Raw genomic sequence first — 7,192 nt, forward strand, 5'->3', positions numbered from 1 at the left:
GCAGAACTGGAAATACCTCTTCTTCATAATGACTAGTCACTAAGGAACTAGTAGCCTAGTACTAGTGTCTAATTAATAAATACTGGCTTAGCTAACAGCTATTCAAAGAGCTTAAAAGGGGGCTAACTGAATAGATGCTACAGTGCTGGAATACAATTTTGTTGTCTCCTAGTATTCCTATGCTACTACTAGTATTAGGTAGGCCTACTACTAGTATCTAATCAATTGTCAGGCATAGGCCTACTAGTGAAACTGAAAAAGGATTGGATTACTTACTAGTATCTGATAATAAAAAATACTAGTAAAGACAGATATCAGTTAGTTCAAAGGAATACATGTGATCAATAGCACTTGGAAAGTAAAGAAAGTAAAGAAAAATGTAAAAAAGAGATATATAACTAGTCAAAATAAATCAAATAGGCCTATCATCAAATGAAAGATTAAACAACGTTTAAACTGGAAATAGTCTCTAAATACTGCTGTCAGCAAGTCAGCAAGCAGAACATACAAAATTGTTTTCTGTTTTAAAATGCAAAATAAAAAATTTGTTAAAATAAGAATATTTTGTTCTTCTGTTGTCGCCCTTCTTCCATAGCACTGTGTTTGCAGATGTGTGGACGACATTGTGCCCCAGCGCCCTCTTGGGTCAGCAGGCGTTACTGCACACTGCGGTGCAACATCGGACTCGGGTTCGGTGCGCCCAAATGTGTTGCTTAAGAAGACTGGGTCGATGAACCGCTGCGTAAAGTGTGCTTCTTAGACCGCTCGACAGCTCAAAACCCCAAAAATCCCATCGAGCAGCGAAACGGCTCCCCGACAGACGCAACCAAACCCGTTGGCACCCGATGAGGGAGGGTGGAGAGGGCAGAGCTGGCGAAACTGATTGGTTTTCGATTTTAACGAAGAGCCGCCTTATTTGACTCAGAACAGACTCAGCTTTTTCCCAGGAGAGAAAAGCAAGTTTGTGTGCGAGAACGCTGTCACGGGTGGTGGGGGGACTGACTGGGTGGACACTGGTGCACGGAGGGGGTGGTGTTTGTTTGGTAGGGGGGGTAACAATCTGCGCGAACCTGGCCCTTTAAATTACCTCCACAATCACTGTAGACGACGTGAGTATACAACAAGCTCTTACTTTCTGTCTTCCTTCTGGTTTGTAACCGAGCATCCGTTTGCTTTGCCGAAACGCCTGTGTTTTTCAATGCGTTTGCGTTAGGCGCTCCACTCCACCGGTGTCACGAATCCGAAACCGCTTGAATTTTCCGAGCCTTGTCCGGTGGGGTGGGGAGTGGGCTTCTTATCAGTAACATTTAGTACATTGTACATTTTATATGTCTGCTTTGGAAAAAAAAATGCGAGGCCAAGTCTGGCATTTGGGTGTTTGCGTGAATCAAGCTTTGCTCTCTGGCTCAAACTAAAGCTTAACAGGCGAGAAGCAGCAGCAGCTTTCCTGCGCCTCCTGTCAACACCTTTACGCCTTATATATTATCTTATTCTGTGGCTGATATTTAAAGCGCCGGGTCATTGTGGGCTTGGACATTGTATACATCGTTTGATGGAGTCTTCAGAGCTATAGGCAGGGAGGCGTACATAGCGTACCGTTTGTCAAAATGCCCGCATTGTCTTTACATCAGTGTGAGCAAGGCCTACCAACAGCAACAGAGCTCTGGAGCAAAAAAACTGTGCGTTACTGACTGCATTTCTGCATCATTTTGGGCTGATTTATTGTGACGATGTCATGATAAAATGTTGTCTGAATGCAGTAATACAGCTCTGGTCTCGAAAAAGCTAAAAAAAAAACTCCCAAACAGCACCAATATCATCTTCACAGGCCTGCTTTTCCTGACATTCATGCTGGAGTTTACTTACAGCCTTGTGCATAATTAACAGGCATGTACGTTTCCTTTTTATAGGAAAGGAATATTTCTTTTCACCATAGATCTCGGTTCATAGTGGCTCTACAAAATATCTAGTGAACAACCCACTGGGGCAAAGGAACAGAAAACTCTATAAGATGTTTAGATGAACGGGGGAAAAACCTTGAGAAGAACCAGACTCGATTGGGGAGCCCATCCTCCTTTGGCAAGACTATTACAATAAATGTGGATATGCCAAAAATCATCTAGTTACTTAGTATGGGTAGTACTAGTAATGTTTAGTCACATTTAGATAGTGTAAATATATATATATATATATATTAGTTGCATTTCAAATTTCATTAAACTAATTATATATTATGGTATTTTAATAGTATATTATTTTATTGATTTTTATTCATATTATTAACATTTGTTTTATTAGTATATTTAATAGTATATTATTTTATTATAGTATTAAATATATAGTTTTTGTTTAGAATTTATAGTTTTGTAGTTTTTGTTTATAGAACAATACAACATAGAACTCTAGAAAGACTTTATCATACCTTTTTGAGTTTGTTGCTTGTTGTTGTTACCTAAAGAAAATCATCTTTTTACTCTCAGCACTTCTCTAGTGGTCTGTTGTATTATATTGTGCATTTTGTTATGCATGCCAAGAAGTTTAATTTTTGTTGTCATAGTTCTCCTTTATAGGGAAACCTCTGAGTTGTTTTAAATAACCAGGTTCCTCCTGAACAGAAAGAGCAAGTAAATTCAGCAAATGAAGTATTTGATTTGCTCTGGTCGATGGAAAGTACTACATTTGGAGAGCTGATGGATCGCTCCTGTTTACCTATTATAGAAAGTGACCTCATGGCGAGCCTTTATCATGGTTTTGGCAACATTACCATACTGAGCCACATAATTCACAGTGTGCTAGTACACGGTGCTCTGGGTCTGGTTAGATTTACTACAGAAGTCCAACCTGCCATGCCATGTCCTATTGATGTACGTAATGCTGTGTACTACTGTATACTCACCTGACATATGCTACTACACGTCTGTTATATGTCACATTGTCTTGTGCAGGTGCAAGTACCACCTCCCCCTCCCTCGAATATACAAACATAACAATATAAAAGCATGTGTCCATATTGGCTTTGTTTTTATTCAGCTCTCATGCTTTGTGAAAGACTATTTTGTATATGTATTTTAGTAGTGTGTGTAGATAGTGGATATAGATATACTTATGTAATTTAGCAATTTTGTAGTATGTATATATTGTTAAATCACCAATTATAAAGTATTTAAAATCAATTATCTCAAGCTAATCAGATGGCTTGAAGTGACCTATATTTTTCCTGTGTGAATGCTTCCAGGGACACGAATATAATTACATCTGGACCTGCTCCTGTGCACTAATTACAGAACCGGCGCACTCCACTCACTTATTCCATAGGAACCCTAGTTAAAAAAATAAAAGAGTACTTACATTTTCTGTATACAGTAACAGATGGTTGGCGAAATGCGGAAGATGGCCACTTTGTTTTGCTTGGCTAGGATCATACTCAGAGCTCCATTGAATGAGATGAGATTAATTATTCATAGGTTTTGATTTTGCCACCTCACATCTCTCTCTCATTCTACTCTGGTTTGCCTGGTTGGAAATGTTTGTTTTGACAACATGAATAATGGTTATAGCTGTAATGCACATTATTTCACCATCTCGTGTACAACTTTGAAAGTGTATGACAAAAGTGCTGCCAGTTATGATTAGACTATAAATATGTTGGGCTATTTTATTTTTAATGCAGTGTTGCATATTTGTAGGATTGATTTATTGTGAAATGTTTAACTATTAATACAAAAGTCTATTAAGCTTGTATATTTTTAATGTGAAATCTTTTTAATCATAATGCTGTAGTGGTGTAATAAAAGTCAATGATATTCAAATATTAAATGGTATTAATAATTGCAAAGAGAAAGAGTAAAGGTTTTCAGTGACCCAAGTGAAAACAGGTTGGAATTTACAGTATGTGTACACTTGCTTGGTTAAATCCTGTCTGAGCATATTTCCATGTCACGATTAGAGGGGGATAAAAACAAAACCTCACAGATGGTGGTTGGGCAGATTAATTCTGCATAGCTACTAAAAGTAGATTAAGATTGCAATAATGCTAATTCTGACCTAATCTGTATTATATGAATTATGTTAGTGGCCTTGCATCAGTACACTGCCCCCTGGTGATCAAATTTATTGTTTTTTCCCCACTAATATATCACTGCTGATCCTTTGTGGTTTATGATATTTTTTTATGACTTTATGGCATTATTGTTTTTATTATTATTATTTTTTGCTATGGTTTTTGTATGTATGTGTGTGTGTGCATATATATGTATATGTGTGTGTGTGTGTGTGTGTGTTTTATTGTTGACAATTCATATATATATGTATAATTAAACAATGTTTTGATTGTGACATTGTTTTGGTTGATTGTTATATCACTTTTAAATTTAAATATAGCTGTTATAGCAATACCTACTTTTATTCACTGATAAAAAGTAATTTTATTATGCAGGAACCACTCAAATAGGTAAATAACACATTGCTTGAGTGTTTACTTGTTCTGAAAAATGTTTTGTGCCTTGTGTTTGTGTGTTCTAGACAAGCGAAGTTGCCTGCAGGTCCCTGAGCCAGCTTTAGTCTCCAGCCTCTCCATCATCCAGGTAAGACAAAGTCCAAATACAAGTTCTACTGATCTGAATGTGAATGCAGATGTTTGTTATGTTTGTACTCAAGCTGGCAGGGAATTGTACATTGAGGCCTACAGGTTATCTGATGCAGAATGACCACTTTTGACCACATGAGGGTGTCAAAGTAACAGTATTCCTCTGATTCATGTATATACTCTCTGCAGCCTGCAATGAGCTGTATCCATAGCAACCACCCAGGTCCACAGTTCAGTTTTATTAATAGAGACAGATGAGGCCTGCTTGTGGTTCATTGCTGATAGATAGACAGTGGATGTGTACTTGCTTGTAAATTGCTTGTAATTGACATGCTGTTTGCACATTTGATAAAATATAGGGATTTGGATTCTATGTTTGATTTGTCTAGAAGTCAAACAACGAAAGGAGAACTATACTATATATATATATATATATATATATATAATATTATTATCATTATTTTTTTTTATTGTAATATGTTAATGATACTAGTTTTTATATGTAGTATTTCTAGAAGTCCTTTATAGCTTATAGCACACACACACACACACACACCGCTTTATGGGAGTTTCAAATGGTCTTTTTGCTTTGGATTAACTTCTAGTTATAGCAGTCCTATATTGTCTAAAGATAAAAGACCTATTAGATCTGTTCTTACTACATGGAATATTTCAAATTAATATTTTTGGAATTTTAAGAATGCAGAAGATGTCACACTACAGCATGAAAATTAAAAACTAAAATACACAGTTTTCTGTATTCATATAGTGGAGTCCAAGAGTCTGAGACCTGATTGTCTCAGCTACCACTAAATCTGATAAGCTACCACTAAATATTGTAGAAACTTAATTTGCTGTAAAGTTGCTTTGCAACGATTTGTATCGTGAAAAGCGCTATACAAATAAACTTGAATTGAATTGAACTGAATTGTGATTCAAAATCTAATTTAAACCTGGAAATAATTTGAAATGGAAGAAAAGGGGACATACCAAACACTGAAAATTGACTGACATGTTTAATTCTTCATATTGTTATGCTTAAAGAAAGAGTAAAATATATAATCTAGGCCTATATAAATTTGACTTAATATCGTGAAAATCTTTGCAGTTGCGGTTGTAAAGTCAAAGTTAACAACCATTTGATTTTTGTAATATGTTACTATTATATAAATACATCTAAAGAGTACAGTAGTCATATATAAGTGCCATACATATGCTTCACCACAGAGTGGCAGTATAGGACTTCACTGCAGATGCTCTGCTTTTGTTTTCCACTGCGAATCTGTCTCCAGTTACATTCTGTTCAGTCTAGACGGGATGAAACTCCTGACCAGATTCCTGCTGCCTTGCGTCAGCTGACTGACTCGCAGACTGTGGGGGGAAAGTATGGGGTCCTGTTTGGAAAAACATGCTTCAGGGAAAACACCTTCCAATACATCAGTCTGAATTTTGTCTGGTTTTATCTAGAGATCATTTTTGAGGCAGACAGGAAATATATTGTAGGGACTGTGGTCATTTCTGTTTTTGCCATACGCTGACTAGAAGCCTGTCAGTGAGTGATAGATAGTCATGCATGTCTTGCACTGACTTTCAGACTAAACACTAAGCTGTTGGCCAATTCCATATGTAACATATTTCATATGTGACATCATTTGCGGAAATAGTCTAACTCATGGAGTAAATTTAAATTTTAGCATTTTAAATGCTAAAAATATGAAAAAGGCAGTGCCGAAAATAGCTACAGAACGTGGTAGATTTTGTGATGTTTTGCAAGCTAAAGAAGGTTGTTTTTCAACAGATGGATGTGTGGTCTGTAGTTCAATACCCCACACTTAAGTCCTTTACTCTGTCTGTGTTGTGAAAGAGCTGAAGGTGTTATGAAAGGCTTGGCAAGATAGAAGCTTCAAAAGTGCCTGGGTCATGATGACTATGCTATTTGTGTAGTGAGCTTTTAAAAAAATGAGTCAGCAGCTCAGCTTTTTTCCAGTTCGCAGCAGAATGGATGAAACATTTCGACTAACTGACATTCACATTATTTCATATTCCTCAGGTACATGACATGTGCCGGTAGTTGTTGCATATACATCTGCCCTTCCTCACAGAGACAGTAGATCTCTTGGGATTGCACTTGTCTTGTAACAGCTTATATCACTTCCCTGAAGGTCCACATGGCAGGATTATGTAGCAGCTTTTATAGCATGCTATGTAATATGTTTGCATCTAAGACAAGCGCTGGAGGTGCAAGCACAAACAGCAGCTTATCCAAAAATAATGATTCATGTGTGTGATTTGGACTCGGTGGCATTAAAAAACGTTGTTATTTTCGCCACTGCCTCTTCATGAGCTCCTTGGCATTCAGAAATCCCTGTTCAGCTCGACTGTTGGCCGCATTCCTGCCGCTCTTTGCTCTCTTTCGTTTTTGTCGTTGAAAGAGGAATGTCACGTGGGAGAAAGTGAGTAACGGTTGCTGATGCACTCCCTCCTTCTGCCTCTCCCTGTGCTGCGCTCACATACTCCCCAGCATATAGATCAGTCTCCCACTCTCACCTACATGTGTGGAGGGAGGGTGGGTGTGTGTGTGTGTGTGTGTGTGTGTGTGTGTGTGTG

General features: G+C 37.5%; 1 long non-coding RNA gene across 1 annotated transcript in view; it reads left to right on the forward strand.

The window, feature by feature from the left end:
- The first annotated feature begins 653 nt into the window (after positions 1–653).
- Positions 654–7,192, forward strand: part of LOC107738187 (uncharacterized) — a 22,164-nt gene continuing 15,625 nt past the window's right edge. Inside the window, exons 1-2 of the long non-coding RNA XR_001639864.1 lie at positions 654–1,109; positions 4,522–4,583. This is a non-coding gene — a long non-coding RNA (uncharacterized LOC107738187). The remainder of the gene's footprint in view (positions 1,110–4,521; positions 4,584–7,192) is intronic.

This window comes from Sinocyclocheilus rhinocerous, unplaced genomic scaffold (genome assembly GCF_001515625.1).
Source record: "Sinocyclocheilus rhinocerous isolate Xijiao unplaced genomic scaffold, SAMN03320098_v1.1 scaffold254, whole genome shotgun sequence".
Classification (NCBI taxonomy): domain Eukaryota; kingdom Metazoa; phylum Chordata; class Actinopteri; order Cypriniformes; family Cyprinidae; genus Sinocyclocheilus; species Sinocyclocheilus rhinocerous.